Source organism: Eumetopias jubatus, unplaced genomic scaffold, assembly GCF_037043125.1.
Source record: "Eumetopias jubatus isolate StellerSeaLion01/CBP00866 unplaced genomic scaffold, mEumJub1_p1.0 scaffold_10, whole genome shotgun sequence".
NCBI lineage: Eukaryota > Metazoa > Chordata > Mammalia > Carnivora > Otariidae > Eumetopias > Eumetopias jubatus.
Window position 1 is genome coordinate 554664 of NW_028274816.1, and position 17331 is coordinate 571994.

Below are 17331 nucleotides of genomic sequence, written 5' to 3' on the forward strand. Positions count from 1 at the left end.
TATGGAACCAGAAGAGACCCAGAATAGCCAGAGGAATACTGAAAAAGAAAAGCAAAGCTGGCGGCATCACAATTCCGGACTTCCAGCTCTATATACAAAGCTGTGATCATCAAGACACTATGGTACTGGCACAAAAACAGACACATCGGTCAATGGAACAGAATCGAGAGCCCAGAAATGGACCCTCAACTCTATGGTCAACTTATTGTTGACAAAGCAGGAAAGAATGTCCAAGGGCAAAAAGACAGTCTCTTCAACAAATGGTGTTGGGAAAATTGGACAGCCACATGCAGAAGAATGAAAGTGGACCATTTCCTTACACCACACACAAAAATAGACTCCAAATGGTTGAAAGACCTAAACGGGAGACAGGAGTCCATCCAAATCCTAAAGGAGAACACAGGTAGCAACCTTTTCGACCTTAGCCGCAGCAACTTCTTCCTAGAAACATCGCCAAAGGCACGGGAAGCCAGGGCAAAAATGAACTATTGGGATTTCATCAAGATAAAAAGCTTTTGCACAGCAAAAGAAACAGTCCACAAAACCAAAAGACAACCGACAGAATGGGAGAAAATATTTGCAAATGACCTATCAGACAAAGGGCTAGTATCCAAAATCTATAAAGAACTTATCAAACTCAACACCCAAAGAACAAATAATCCAATCAAGAAAGGGGCAGAAGACATGAACAGACATCTCTCCAAAGAAGACATCCAAATGGCCAAGAGGCACATGAAAAAGTGCTCAACATCGCTCGGCATCAGGGAAATCCAAATCAAAACCTCCATGAGATACCACCTCACACCCGTCAGAATGGCTAAAATTAACAAGTCAGGGAACGACAGATGTTGGCGGGGATGTGGAGAAAGGGGAACCCTCCTCCACTGTTGGTGGGAATGCAAGCTGGGGCAACCCCTCTGGAAAACAGTATGGAGGTTCCTCAAACAGTTGAAATTAGAGCTACCGTTCGATCCAGCAATTGCACTACTGGGTATTGACCACAAAGATACAAATGTAGGGACCCGAAGGGGTACGTGTACCCCAATGATTATAGCAGCATTGTCCACCATAGCCAAACGGTGGAAAGAGCCAAGATGCCCATCGACAGATGAATGGCTAAAGAAGAGGTGGTATATATACACAATGGAATATTATGCAGCCATCAAAAGGAATGAGACCTTGCCATTTGCAACGACGTGGATGGAACTGGAGGGTGTTATGCTGAGTGAAATAAGTCAATCAGAGAAAGACACGTATCCCATGACCTCACTGATATGAGGAATTCTTAATCTCAGGAAAGAAGCTGAGTGTTACTGGAGTGGTTGGGGGTGGGAGGGATGGGGTGGCTGGGTGATAGACATTGGGGAGGGTATGTGCTACGGTGAGCGCTGTGAATGGTGCAAGACTTTTGAATCACAGATCTGTACTTCTGAAACAAATAATGCAACATATTTTAAGAAAAAAGACAAAGAAGAAGATAACAGGAGAGGAAGCAAAGGGGAGTATGTCAGAGGGGGAGACGAACCATGAGAGATGATGGACTCTGAAAAACAAACGGAGGGTTCTAGAGGGGAGGGGCGTAGGGGGATGGGTTAGCCTGGTGATGGGTATTGAGGAGGGCACGTTCTGCATGGAGCACTGGGTGTTATGAACAAACAATGAATCGTGGAACACTGCACCAAAAACTAATGATGTAATATATGGTGATTAAGATAACAATTTAAAAAAAAAAGCCAAAACAACAACCACAACAAAAAACAAAAGACACAGGCTATCAGATTGGATTAAAAAACAAGACCCATCCATATGCTGTCTGCAAGAGACTCCTTTTAGACCGAAAGACACCCCCAGATTGAAAGTGAGGGGGTGGAAAACCACTTACCATGCTAATGGACACCAAAAGAAAGCTGGGGTGGCAATCCTTATATCAGACAAACTAGATTTTAAAACAAAGACTGTAACAAGAGATGAGGCAGGACACTATATCCTACTTAAAGGGTCTATCCAACAAGAAGATCTAACAATTGTAAATATCTATGCCCCGAACATGGGAGCAGCCAATTATATAAGGCAATTAATAACAAAAGCAAAGAAACACATGGACAACAATACAATAATAGTGGGGGACTTTAACACCCCCCTGACTGAAATGGACAGATCATCTAAGCAAAAGATCAACAAGGAAATAAAGACTTTAAATGACACACTGGACCAAATGGACTTCACAGACATATTCAGAGCATTCCATCCCAAAGCAACGGAATACACATTCTTCTCTAGTGCCCATGGAACATTCTCCAGAATTGATCACATCCCAGGTCACAAATCAGGTCTCAATCGGTACCAAAAGATTGGGATCATTCCCTGCATATTTTCAGACCACAATGCTTTGAGACTAGAACTCAACCACAAGAGGAAAGTCGGAAGGAACTCAAATACATGGAGGCTAAAGAGCATCCTACTAAAGAATGAATGGGTCAACCAAGAAATTAAAGAAGAATTAAAAAAATTCATGGAAACCAATGAAAATGGAAACACAACTGTTCAAAATCTTTGGGATACAGCAAAGGCAGTCCTGAGAGGAAAGTATATAGCAATACATGCCTTTCTCAAGAAACCAGAAAGGTCTCAAATACACAACCTAACCCTACACCTAAAGGAGCTGGAGAAAGAACAGCAAATAAAGCCTAAACCCAGCAGGAGAAGAGAAATCATAAAGATCAGAGCAGAAATCAATGAACTAGAAACCAAAAGAACAGTAGAACAGATCAACGAAACTAGGAGCTGGTTCTTTGAAAGAATTAACAAGATTGATAAACCCCTGGCCAGACTGATCAAAAAGAAAAGAGAAATGACCCAAATCAACAAAATCATGAATGAAAGAGGAGAGATCACAACCAACACCAAAGCAATACAAACAACTATAAGAACATATTATGAGCAACTCTATGCCAGCAAATTAGATAACCTGGAAGAAATGGGTGCATTCCTAGAGATGTATCAACTACCAAAATTGAGCCAGGAAGAAATAGAAAACCTGAACAGACCTATAACCACGAAGGAAATTGAAACAGTCATCAAAAATCTCCCAAGAAACAAAAGCCCAGGGCCAGATGGCTTCCCAGGGGAATTCTATCAGACATTTCAAGAGGAATTTATACCTATTCTCCTGAAAATGTTCCAAAAAATAGAAATGGAAGGGAAACTTCCAAACTCATTTTATGAGGCCAGCATTACCTTGATCCCAAAACCAGACAAAGACCCCATCCAAAAGGAGAATTACACACCAAGATCCTTGATGAACATGGATGCGAAAATTCTCACCAAAACCCTAGCCAATAGGATCCAACAGTACATTAAAAGGATTATTCACCAGGACCAAGAGGGATTTAGTCCTGGGCTGCAAGGCTGGTTCAACATCCGCAAATCAATCAACGTGATACCATACATTAACAAAAGAAAGAACAAGAATCATAGGATCCTCTCCATAGATGCAGAAAAAGCATTTGACAAAGTACAACATCCTTTCTTGATCAAAACTCTTCAGAGTATAGGGATAGAGGGTACATGCCTCAACATCATAAAAGCCATCTATGAAAAACCTACAGCGAATATCATTCTCAATGGGGAAAGGCTGAGAGCTTTTCCCCTAAGGTCAGGAACGCGGCACGGATGTCCACTCGCACCACTGCTATTCCACATAGTATTAGAAGTCGTAGCCACAGCAATCAGACAACAAAAAGAAATCAAAGGCATCCAAATCGGCAAAGAGGAAGTCAAACTCTCACTCTTGGCAGATGATATGATACTGTATGTGGAAAACCCAAAAGACTCCACCCCAAAGCTGCTAGAACTCATACAGGAATTCAGTCAAGTAGCAGGATATAAAATCAATGCACAGAAATCAGTGGCATTCCTATACACCAACAACAAGACAGAAGAGAGACAAATCAAGGAGTCGATCCCATTTACAATTACACCCAAAACCATTCGATACCTAGGAAGAAATCTAACCAAAGAGGCAAAGGATCTGTACTCAGAAAACGATAAAATACTCATGAAAGAAATTGAAGAGGACACAAAGAAAGGGAAAAACGTTCCATGCTCATGGATTGGGAGAATCAACATTGTGAAGATGTCAATGCTACCTAGAGCAATCGACACATTCAATGCAATCCCCATCAAACTACCATCCACTTTTTTCAAAGAAATGGAACAAAGAATCCTAAAATTTGTATGGAACCAGAAGAGACCCAGAATAGCCAGAGGAATACTGAAAAAGAAAAGCAAAGCTGGCGGCATCACAATTCCCGACTTCCAGCTCTATTACAAAGCTGTGATCATCAAGACACTATGGTACTGGCACAAAAACAGACACATCGGTCAATGGAACAGAATCGAGAGCCCAGAAATGGACCCTCAACTCTATGGTCAACTTATTGTTGACAAAGCAGGAAAGAATGTCCAAGGGCAAAAAGACAGTCTCTTCAACAAATGGTGTTGGGAAAATTGGACAGCCACATGCAGAAGAATGAAAGTGGACCATTTCCTTACACCACACACAAAAATAGACTCCAAATGGTTGAAAGACCTAAACGGGAGACAGGAGTCCATCCAAATCCTAAAGGAGAACACAGGTAGCAACCTTTTCGACCTTAGCCGCAGCAACTTCTTCCTAGAAACATCGCCAAAGGCACGGGAAGCCAGGGCAAAAATGAACTATTGGGATTTCATCAAGATAAAAAGCTTTTGCACAGCAAAAGAAACAGTCCACAAAACCAAAAGACAACCGACAGAATGGGAGAAAATATTTGCAAATGACCTATCAGACAAAGGGCTAGTATCCAAAATCTATAAAGAACTTATCAAACTCAACACCCAAAGAACAAATAATCCAATCAAGAAAGGGGCAGAAGACATGAACAGACATCTCTCCAAAGAAGACATCCAAATGGCCAAGAGGCACATGAAAAAGTGCTCAACATCGCTCGGCATCAGGGAAATCCAAATCAAAACCTCCATGAGATACCACCTCACACCCGTCAGAATGGCTAAAATTAACAAGTCAGGGAACGACAGATGTTGGCGGGGATGTGGAGAAAGGGGAACCCTCCTCCACTGTTGGTGGGAATGCAAGCTGGGGCAACCCCTCTGGAAAACAGTATGGAGGTTCCTCAAACAGTTGAAATTAGAGCTACCGTTCGATCCAGCAATTGCACTACTGGGTATTGACCACAAAGATACAAATGTAGGGACCCGAAGGGGTACGTGTACCCCAATGATTATAGCAGCATTGTCCACCATAGCCAAACGGTGGAAAGAGCCAAGATGCCCATCGACAGATGAATGGCTAAAGAAGAGGTGGTATATATACACAATGGAATATTATGCAGCCATCAAAAGGAATGAGACCTTGCCATTTGCAACGACGTGGATGGAACTGGAGGGTGTTATGCTGAGTGAAATAAGTCAATCAGAGAAAGACACGTATCCCATGACCTCACTGATATGAGGAATTCTTAATCTCAGGAAAGAAGCTGAGTGTTACTGGAGTGGTTGGGGGTGGGAGGGATGGGGTGGCTGGGTGATAGACATTGGGGAGGGTATGTGCTACGGTGAGCGCTGTGAATGGTGCAAGACTGTTGAATCACAGATCTGTACTTCTGAAACAAATAACGCAACATATTTTAAGAAAAAAGACAAAGAAGAAGATAACAGGAGAGGAAGCAAAGGGGAGTATGTCAGAGGGGGAGACGAACCATGAGAGATGATGGACTCTGAAAAACAAACGGAGGGTTCTAGAGGGGAGGGGCGTAGGGGGATGGGTTAGCCTGGTGATGGGTATTGAGGAGGGCACGTTCTGCATGGAGCACTGGGTGTTATGAATAAACAATGAATCGTGGAACACTGCACCAAAAACTAATGATGTAATATATGGTGATTAAGATAACAATTAAAAAAAAAAAGCCAAAACAACAACCACAACAAAAAACAAAAGACACAGGCTATCAGATTGGATTAAAAAACAAGACCCATCCATATGCTGTCTGCAAGAGACTCCTTTTAGACCGAAAGACACCCCCAGATTGAAAGTGAGGGGGTGGAAAACCACTTACCATGCTAATGGACACCAAAAGAAAGCTGGGGTGGCAATCCTTATATCAGACAAACTAGATTTTAAAACAAAGACTGTAACAAGAGATGAGGCAGGACACTATATCCTACTTAAAGGGTCTATCCAACAAGAAGATCTAACAATTGTAAATATCTATGCCCCGAACATGGGAGCAGCCAATTATATAAGGCAATTAATAACAAAAGCAAAGAAACACATGGACAACAATACAATAATAGTGGGGGACTTTAACACCCCCCTGACTGAAATGGACAGATCATCTAAGCAAAAGATCAACAAGGAAATAAAGACTTTAAATGACACACTGGACCAAATGGACTTCACAGACATATTCAGAGCATTCCATCCCAAAGCAACGGAATACACATTCTTCTCTAGTGCCCATGGAACATTCTCCAGAATTGATCACATCCCAGGTCACAAATCAGGTCTCAATCGGTACCAAAAGATTGGGATCATTCCCTGCATATTTTCAGACCACAATGCTTTGAGACTAGAACTCAACCACAAGAGGAAAGTCGGAAGGAACTCAAATACATGGAGGCTAAAGAGCATCCTACTAAAGAATGAATGGGTCAACCAAGAAATTAAAGAAGAATTAAAAAAATTCATGGAAACCAATGAAAATGGAAACACAACTGTTCAAAATCTTTGGGATACAGCAAAGGCAGTCCTGAGAGGAAAGTATATAGCAATACATGCCTTTCTCAAGAAACAAGAAAGGTCTCAAATACACAACCTAACCCTACACCTAAAGGAGCTGGAGAAAGAACAGCAAATAAAGCCTAAACCCAGCAGGAGAAGAGAAATCATAAAGATCAGAGCAGAAATCAATGAACTAGAAACCAAAAGAACAGTAGAACAGATCAACGAAACTAGGAGCTGGTTCTTTGAAAGAATTAACAAGATTGATAAACCCCTGGCCAGACTGATCAAAAAGAAAAGAGAAATGACCCAAATCAACAAAATCATGAATGAAAGAGGAGAGATCACAACCAACACCAAAGCAATACAAACAACTATAAGAACATATTATGAGCAACTCTATGCCAGCAAATGAGATAACCTGGAAGAAATGGGTGCATTCCTAGAGATGTATCAACTACCAAAATTGAGCCAGGAAGAAATAGAAAACCTGAACAGACCTATAACCACGAAGGAAATTGAAACAGTCATCAAAAATCTCCCAAGAAACAAAAGCCCAGGGCCAGATGGCTTCCCAGGGGAATTCTATCAGACATTTCAAGAGGAATTAATACCTATTCTCCTGAAAATGTTCCAAAAAATAGAAATGGAAGGGAAACTTCCAAACTCATTTTATGAGGCCAGCATTACCTTGATCCCAAAACCAGACAAAGACCCCATCCAAAAGGAGAATTACACACCAAGATCCTTGATGAACATGGATGCGAAAATTCTCACCAAAACCCTAGCCAATAGGATCCAACAGTACATTAAAAGGATTATTCACCAGGACCAAGAGGGATTTAGTCCTGGGCTGCAAGGCTGGTTCAACATCCGCAAATCAATCAACGTGATACCATACATTAACAAAAGAAAGAACAAGAATCATAGGATCCTCTCCATAGATGCAGAAAAAGCATTTGACAAAGTACAACATCCTTTCTTGATCAAAACTCTTCAGAGTATAGGGATAGAGGGTACATGCCTCAACATCATAAAAGCCATCTATGAAAAACCTACAGCGAATATCATTCTCAATGGGGAAAGGCTGAGAGCTTTTCCCCTAAGGTCAGGAACGCGGCACTGATGTCCACTCGCACCACTGCTATTCCACATAGTATTAGAAGTCGTAGCCACAGCAATCAGACAACAAAAAGAAATCAAAGGCATCCAAATCGGCAAAGAGGAAGTCAAACTCTCACTCTTGGCAGATGATATGATACTGTATGTGGAAAACCCAAAAGACTCCACCCCAAAGCTGCTAGAACTCATACAGGAATTCAGTCAAGTAGCAGGATATAAAATCAATGCACAGAAATCAGTGGCATTCCTATACACCAACAACAAGACAGAAGAGAGACAAATCAAGGAGTCGATCCCATTTACAATTGCACCCAAAATCATTCGATACCTAGGAAGAAATCTAACCAAAGAGGCAAAGGATCTGTACTCAGAAAACGATAAAATACTCATGAAAGAAATTGAAGAAGACACAAAGAAAGGGAAAAGCGTTCCATGCTCATGGATTGGGAGAATCAACATTGTGAAGATGTCAATGCTACCTGGAGCAATCGACACATTCAATGCAATCCCCATCAAAATACCATCCACTTTTTTCAAAGAAATGGAACAAAGAATCCTAAAATTTGTATGGAACCAGAAGAGACCCAGAATAGCCAGAGGAATACTGAAAAAGAAAAGCAAAGCTGGCGGCATCACAATTCCGGACTTCCAGCTCTATTACAAAGCTGTGATCATCAAGACACTATGGTACTGGCACAAAAACAGACACATCGGTCAATGGAACAGAATCGAGAGCCCAGAAATGGACCCTCAACTCTATGGTCAACTTATTGTTGACAAAGTAGGAAAGAATGTCCAAGGGCAAAAAGACAGTCTCTTCAACAAATGGTGTTGGGAAAATTGGACAGCCACATGCAGAAGAATGAAACTGGACCATTTCCTTACACCACACACAAAAATAGACTCCAAATGGTTGAAAGACCTAAACGGGAGACAGGAGTCCATCCAAATCCTAAAGGAGAACACAGGTAGCAACCTTTTCGACCTTAGCCGCAGCATCTTCTTCCTAGAAACATCGCCAAAGGCACGGGAAGCCAGGGCAAAAATGAACTGTTGGGATTTCATCAAGATAAAAAGCTTTTGCGCAGCAAAAGAAACAGTCCACAAAACCAAAAGACAACCGACAGAATGGGAGAAAATATTTGCAAATGACCTATCAGACAAAGGGCTAGTATCCAAAATCTATAAAGAACTTATCAAACTCAACACCCAAAGAACAAATAATCCAATCAAGAAAGGGGCAGAAGACATGAACAGACATCTCTCCAAAGAAGACATCCAAATGGCCAAGAGGCACATGAAAAAGTGCTCAACATCGCTCGGCATCAGGGAAATCCAAATCAAAACCTCCATGAGATACCACCTCACACCCGTCAGAATGGCTAAAATTAACAAGTCAGGGAACGACAGATGTTGGCGGGGATGTGGAGAAAGGGGAACCCTCCTCCACTGTTGGTGGGAATGCAAGCTGGGGCAACCCCTCTGGAAAACAGTATGGAGGTTCCTCAAACAGTTGAAATTAGAGCTACCGTTCGATCCAGCAATTGCACTACTGGGTATTGACCACAAAGATACAAATGTAGGGACCCGAAGGGGTACGTGTACCCCAATGATTATAGCAGCATTGTCCACCATAGCCAAACGGTGGAAAGAGCCAAGATGCCCATCGACAGATGAATGGCTAAAGAAGAGGTGGTATATATACACAATGGAATATTATGCAGCCATCAAAAGGAATGAGACCTTGCCATTTGCAACGACGTGGATGGAACTGGAGGGTGTTATGCTGAGTGAAATAAGTCAATCAGAGAAAGACACGTATCCCATGACCTCACTGATATGAGGAATTCTTAATCTCAGGAAAGAAGCTGAGTGTTACTGGAGTGGTTGGGGGTGGGAGGGATGGGGTGGCTGGGTGATAGACATTGGGGAGGGTATGTGCTACGGTGAGCGCTGTGAATGGTGCAAGACTGTTGAATCACAGATCTGTACTTCTGAAACAAATAACGCAACATATTTTAAGAAAAAAGACAAAGAAGAAGATAACAGGAGAGGAAGCAAAGGGGAGTATGTCAGAGGGGGAGACGAACCATGAGAGATGATGGACTCTGAAAAACAAACGGAGGGTTCTAGAGGGGAGGGGCGTAGGGGGATGGGTTAGCCTGGTGATGGGTATTGAGGAGGGCACGTTCTGCATGGAGCACTGGGTGTTATGAACAAACAATGAATCGTGGAACACTGCACCAAAAACTAATGATGTAATATATGGTGATTAAGATAACAATTAAAAAAAAAAAAGCCAAAACAACAACCACAACAAAAAACAAAAGACACAGGCTATCAGATTGGATTAAAAAACAAGACCCATCCATATGCTGTCTGCAAGAGACTCCTTTTAGACCGAAAGACACCCCCAGATTGAAAGTGAGGGGGTGGAAAACCACTTACCATGCTAATGGACACCAAAAGAAAGCTGGGGTGGCAATCCTTATATCAGACAAACTAGATTTTAAAACAAAGACTGTAACAAGAGATGAGGAAGGACACTATATCCTACTTAAAGGGTCTATCCAACAAGAAGATCTAACAATTGTAAATATCTATGCCCCGAACATGGGAGCAGCCAATTATATAAGGCAATTAATAACAAAAGCAAAGAAACACATGGACAACAATACAATAATAGTGGGGGACTTTAACACCCCCCTGACTGAAATGGACAGATCATCTAAGCAAAAGATCAACAAGGAAATAAAGACTTTAAATGACACACTGGACCAAATGGACTTCACAGACATATTCAGAGCATTCCATCCCAAAGCAACGGAATACACATTCTTCTCTAGTGCCCATGGAACATTCTCCAGAATTGATCACATCCCAGGTCACAAATCAGGTCTCAATCGGTACCAAAAGATTGGGATCATTCCCTGCATATTTTCAGACCACAATGCTTTGAGACTAGAACTCAACCACAAGAGGAAAGTCGGAAGGAACTCAAATACATGGAGGCTAAAGAGCATCCTACTAAAGAATGAATGGGTCAACCAAGAAATTAAAGAAGAATTAAAAAAATTCATGGAAACCTATGAAAATGGAAACACAACTGTTCAAAATCTTTGGGATACAGCAAAGGCAGTCCTGAGAGGAAAGTATATAGCAATACATGCCTTTCTCAAGAAACAAGAAAGGTCTCAAATACACAACCTAACCCTACACCTAAAGGAGCTGGAGAAAGAACAGCAAATAAAGCCTAAACCCAGCAGGAGAAGAGAAATCATAAAGATCAGAGCAGAAATCAATGAACTAGAAACCAAAAGAACAGTAGAACAGATCAACGAAACTAGGAGCTGGTTCTTTGAAAGAATTAACAAGATTGATAAACCCCTGGCCAGACTGATCAAAAAGAAAAGAGAAATGACCCAAATCAACAAAATCATGAATGAAAGAGGAGAGATCACAACCAACACCAAAGCAATACAAACAACTATAAGAACATATTATGAGCAACTCTATGCCAGCAAATGAGATAACCTGGAAGAAATGGGTGCATTCCTAGAGATGTATCAACTACCAAAATTGAGCCAGGAAGGAATAGAAAACCTGAACAGACCTATAACCACGAAGGAAATTGAAACAGTCATCAAAAATCTCCCAAGAAACAAAAGCCCAGGGCCAGATGGCTTCCCAGGGGAATTCTATCAGACATTTCAAGAGGAATTAATACCTATTCTCCTGAAAATGTTCCAAAAAATAGAAATGGAAGGGAAACTTCCAAACTCATTTTATGAGGCCAGCATTACCTTGATCCCAAAACCAGACAAAGACCCCATCCAAAAGGAGAATTACACACCAAGATCCTTGATGAACATGGATGCGAAAATTCTCACCAAAACCCTAGCCAATAGGATCCAACAGTACATTAAAAGGATTATTCACCAGGACCAAGAGGGATTTAGTCCTGGGCTGCAAGGCTGGTTCAACATCCGCAAATCAAGCAACGTGATACCATACATTAACAAAAGAAAGAACAAGAATCATAGGATCCTCTCCATAGATGCAGAAAAAGCATTTGACAAAGTACAACATCCTTTCTTGATGAAAACTCTTCAGAGTATAGGGATAGAGGGTACATGCCTCAACATCATAAAAGCCATCTATGAAAAACCTACAGCGAATATCATTCTCAATGGGGAAAGGCTGAGAGCTTTTCCCCTAAGGTCAGGAACGCGGCACGGATGTCCACTCGCACCACTGCTATTCCACATAGTATTAGCAGTCGTAGCCACAGCAATCAGACAACAAAAAGAAATCAAAGGCATCCAAATCGGCAAAGAGGAAGTCAAACTCTCACGCTTGGCAGATGATATGATACTGTATGTGGAAAACCCAAAAGACTCCACCCCAAAGCTGCTAGAACTCATACAGGAATTCAGTCAAGTAGCAGGATATAAAATCAATGCACAGAAATCAGTGGCATTCCTATACACCAACAACAAGACAGAAGAGAGACAAATCAAGGAGTCGATCCCATTTACAATTACACCCAAAAGCATTCGATACCTAGGAAGAAATCTAACCAAAGAGGCAAAGGATCTGTACTCAGAAAACGATAAAATACTCATGAAAGGAATTGAAGAGGACACAAAGAAAGGGAAAAACGTTCCATGCTCATGGATTGGGAGAATCAACATTGTGAAGATGTCAATGCTACCTAGAGCAATCGACACATTCAATGCAATCCCCATCAAACTACCATCCACTTTTTTCAAAGAAATGGAACAAAGAATCCTAAAATTTGTATGGAACCAGAAGAGACCCAGAATAGCCAGAGGAATACTGAAAAAGAAAAGCAAAGCTGGCGGCATCACAATTCCCGACTTCCAGCTCTATTACAAAGCTGTGATCATCAAGACACTATGGTACTGGCACAAAAACAGACACATCGGTCAATGGAACAGAATCGAGAGCCCAGAAATGGACCCTCAACTCTATGGTCAACTTATTGTTGACAAAGCAGGAAAGAATGTCCAAGGGCAAAAAGACAGTCTCTTCAACAAATGGTGTTGGGAAAATTGGACAGCCACATGCAGAAGAATGAAAGTGGACCATTTCCTTACACCACACACAAAAATAGACTCCAAATGGTTGAAAGACCTAAACGGGAGACAGGAGTCCATCCAAATCCTAAAGGAGAACACAGGTAGCAACCTTTTCGACCTTAGCCGCAGCGACTTCTTCCTAGAAACATCGCCAAAGGCACGGGAAGCCAGGGCAAAAATGAACTATTGGGATTTCATCAAGATAAAAAGCTTTTGCACAGCAAAAGAAACAGTCCACAAAACCAAAAGACAACCGACAGAATGGGAGAAAATATTTGCAAATGACCTATCAGACAAAGGGCTAGTATCCAAAATCTATAAAGAACTTATCAAACTCAACACCCAAAGAACAAATAATCCAATCAAGAAAGGGGCAGAAGACATGAACAGACATCTCTCCAAAGAAGACATCCAAATGGCCAAGAGGCACATGAAAAAGTGCTCAACATCGCTCGGCATCAGGGAAATCCAAATCAAAACCTCCATGAGATACCACCTCACACCCGTCAGAATGGCTAAAATTAACAAGTCAGGGAACGACAGATGTTGGCGGGGATGTGGAGAAAGGGGAACCCTCCTCCACTGTTGGTGGGAATGCAAGCTGGGGCAACCCCTCTGGAAAACAGTATGGAGGTTCCTCAAACAGTTGAAATTAGAGCTACCGTTCGATCCAGCAATTGCACTACTGGGTATTGACCACAAAGATACAAATGTAGGGACCCGAAGGGGTACGTGTACCCCAATGATTATAGCAGCATTGTCCACCATAGCCAAACGGTGGAAAGAGCCAAGATGCCCATCGACAGATGAATGGCTAAAGAAGAGGTGGTATATATACACAATGGAATATTATGCAGCCATCAAAAGGAATGAGACCTTGCCATTTGCAACGACGTGGATGGAACTGGAGGGTGTTATGCTGAGTGAAATAAGTCAATCAGAGAAAGACACGTATCCCATGACCTCACTGATATGAGGAATTCTTAATCTCAGGAAAGAAGCTGAGTGTTACTGGAGTGGTTGGGGGTGGGAGGGATGGGGTGGCTGGGTGATAGACATTGGGGAGGGTATGTGCTACGGTGAGCGCTGTGAATGGTGCAAGACTGTTGAATCACAGATCTGTACTTCTGAAACAAATAACGCAACATATTTTAAGAAAAAAGACAAAGAAGAAGATAACAGGAGAGGAAGCAAAGGGGAGTATGTCAGAGGGGGAGACGAACCATGAGAGATGATGGACTCTGAAAAACAAACGGAGGGTTCTAGAGGGGAGGGGCGTAGGGGGATGGGTTAGCCTGGTGATGGGTATTGAGGAGGGCACGTTCTGCATGGAGCACTGGGTGTTATGAACAAACAATGAATCGTGGAACACTGCACCAAAAACTAATGATGTAATATATGGTGATTAAGATAACAATTAAAAAAAAAAAGCCAAAACAACAAGAACAACAGAAAACAAAAGACACAGGCTATCAGATTGGATTAAAAAACAAGACCCATCCATATGCTGTCTGCAAGAGACTCCTTTTAGACCGAAAGACACCCCCAGATTGAAAGTGAGGGGGTGGAAAACCACTTACCATGCTAATGGACACCAAAAGAAAGCTGGGGTGGCAATCCTTATATCAGACAAACTAGATTTTAAAACAAAGACTGTAACAAGAGATGAGGCAGGACACTATATCCTACTTAAAGGGTCTATCCAACAAGAAGATCTAACAATTGTAAATATCTATGCCCCGAACATGGGAGCAGCCAATTATATAAGGCAATTAATAACAAAAGCAAAGAAACACATGGACAACAATACAATAATAGTGGGGGACTTTAACACCCCCCTGACTGAAATGGACAGATCATCTAAGCAAAAGATCAACAAGGAAATAAAGACTTTAAATGACACACTGGAACAAATGGACTTCACAGACATATTCAGAGCATTCCATCCCAAAGCAACGGAATACACATTCTTCTCTAGTGCCCATGGAACATTCTCCAGAATTGATCACATCCCAGGTCACAAATCAGGTCTCAATCGGTACCAAAAGATTGGGATCATTCCCTGCATATTTTCAGACCACAATGCTTTGAGACTAGAACTCAACCACAAGAGGAAAGTCGGAAGGAACTCAAATACATGGAGGCTAAAGAGCATCCTACTAAAGAATGAATGGGTCAACCAAGAAATTAAAGAAGAATTAAAAAAATTCATGGAAACCTATGAAAATGGAAACACAACTGTTCAAAATCTTTGGGATACAGCAAAGGCAGTCCTGAGAGGAAAGTATATAGCAATACATGCCTTTCTCAAGAAACAAGAAAGGTCTCAAATACACAACCTAACCCTACACCTAAAGGAGCTGGAGAAAGAACAGCAAATAAAGCCTAAACCCAGCAGGAGAAGAGAAATCATAAAGATCAGAGCAGAAATCAATGAACTAGAAACCAAAAGAACAGTAGAACAGATCAACGAAACTAGGAGCTGGTTCTTTGAAAGAATTAACAAGATTGATAAACCCCTGGCCAGACTGATCAAAAAGAAAAGAGAAATGACCCAAATCAACAAAATCATGAATGAAAGAGGAGAGATCACAACCAACACCAAAGCAATACAAACAACTATAAGAACATATTATGAGCAACTCTATGCCAGCAAATGAGATAACCTGGAAGAAATGGGTGCATTCCTAGAGATGTATCTACCAAAATTGAGCCAGGAAGAAATAGAAAACCTGAACAGACCTATAACCACGAAGGAAATTGAAACAGTCATCAAAAATCTCCCAAGAAACAAAAGCCCAGGGCCAGATGGCTTCCCAGGGGAATTCTATCAGACATTTCAAGAGGAATTAATACCTATTCTCCTGAAAGTGTTCCAAAAAATAGAAATGGAAGGGAAACTTCCAAACTCATTTTATGAGGCCAGCATTACCTTGATCCCAAAACCAGACAAAGACCCCATCCAAAAGGAGAATTACACACCAAGATCCTTGATGAACATGGATGCGAAAATTCTCACCAAAACCCTAGCCAATAGGATCCAACAGTACATTAAAAGGATTATTCACCAGGACCAAGAGGGATTTAGTCCTGGGCTGCAAGGCTGGTTCAACATCCGCAAATCAAGCAACGTGATACCATACATTAACAAAAGAAAGAACAAGAATCATAGGATCCTCTCCATAGATGCAGAAAAAGCATTTGACAAAGTACAACATCCTTTCTTGATCAAAACTCTTCAGAGTATAGGGATAGAGGGTACATACCTCAACATCATAAAAGCCATCTATGAAAAACCTACAGCGAATATCATTCTCAATGGGGAAAGGCTGAGAGCTTTTCCCCTAAGGTCAGGAAGGCGGCACGGATGTCCACTCGCACCACTGCTATTCCACATAGTATTAGAAGTCGTAGCCACAGCAATCAGACAACAAAAAGAAATCAAAGGCATCCAAATCGGCAAAGAGGAAGTCAAACTCTCACTCTTGGCAGATGATATGATACTGTATGTGGAAAACCCAAAAGACTCCACCCCAAAGCTGCTAGAACTCATACAGGAATTCAGTCAAGTAGCAGGATATAAAATCAATGCACAGAAATCAGTGGCATTCCTATACACCAACAACAAGACAGAAGAGAGACAAATCAAGGAGTCGATCCCATTTACAATTGCACCCAAAACCATTCGATACCTAGGAAGAAATCTAACCAAAGAGGCAAAGGATCTGTACTCAGAAAACGATAAAATACTCATGAAAGAAATTGAAGAAGACACAAAGAAAGGGAAAAACGTTCCATGCTCATGGATTGGGAGAATCAACATTGTGAAGATGTCAATGCTACCTAGAGCAATCGACACATTCAATGCAATCCCCATCAAACTACCATCCACTTTTTTCAAAGAAATGGAACAAAGAATCCTAAAATTTGTATGGAACCAGAAGAGACCCAGAATAGCCAGAGGAATACTGAAAAAGAAAAGCAAAGCTGGCGGCATCACAATTCCCGACTTCCAGCTCTATTACAAAGCTGTGATCATCAAGACACTATGGTACTGGCACAAAAACAGACACATCGGTCAATGGAACAGAATCGAGAGCCCAGAAATGGACCCTCAACTCTATGGTCAACTTATTGTTGACAAAGCAGGAAAGAATGTCCAAGGGCAAAAAGACAGTCTCTTCAACAAATGGTGTTGGGAAAATTGGACAGCCACATGCAGAAGAATGAAAGTGGACCATTTCCTTACACCACACACAAAAATAGACTCCAAATGGTTGAAAGACCTAAACGGGAGACAGGAGTCCATCCAAATCCTAAAGGAGA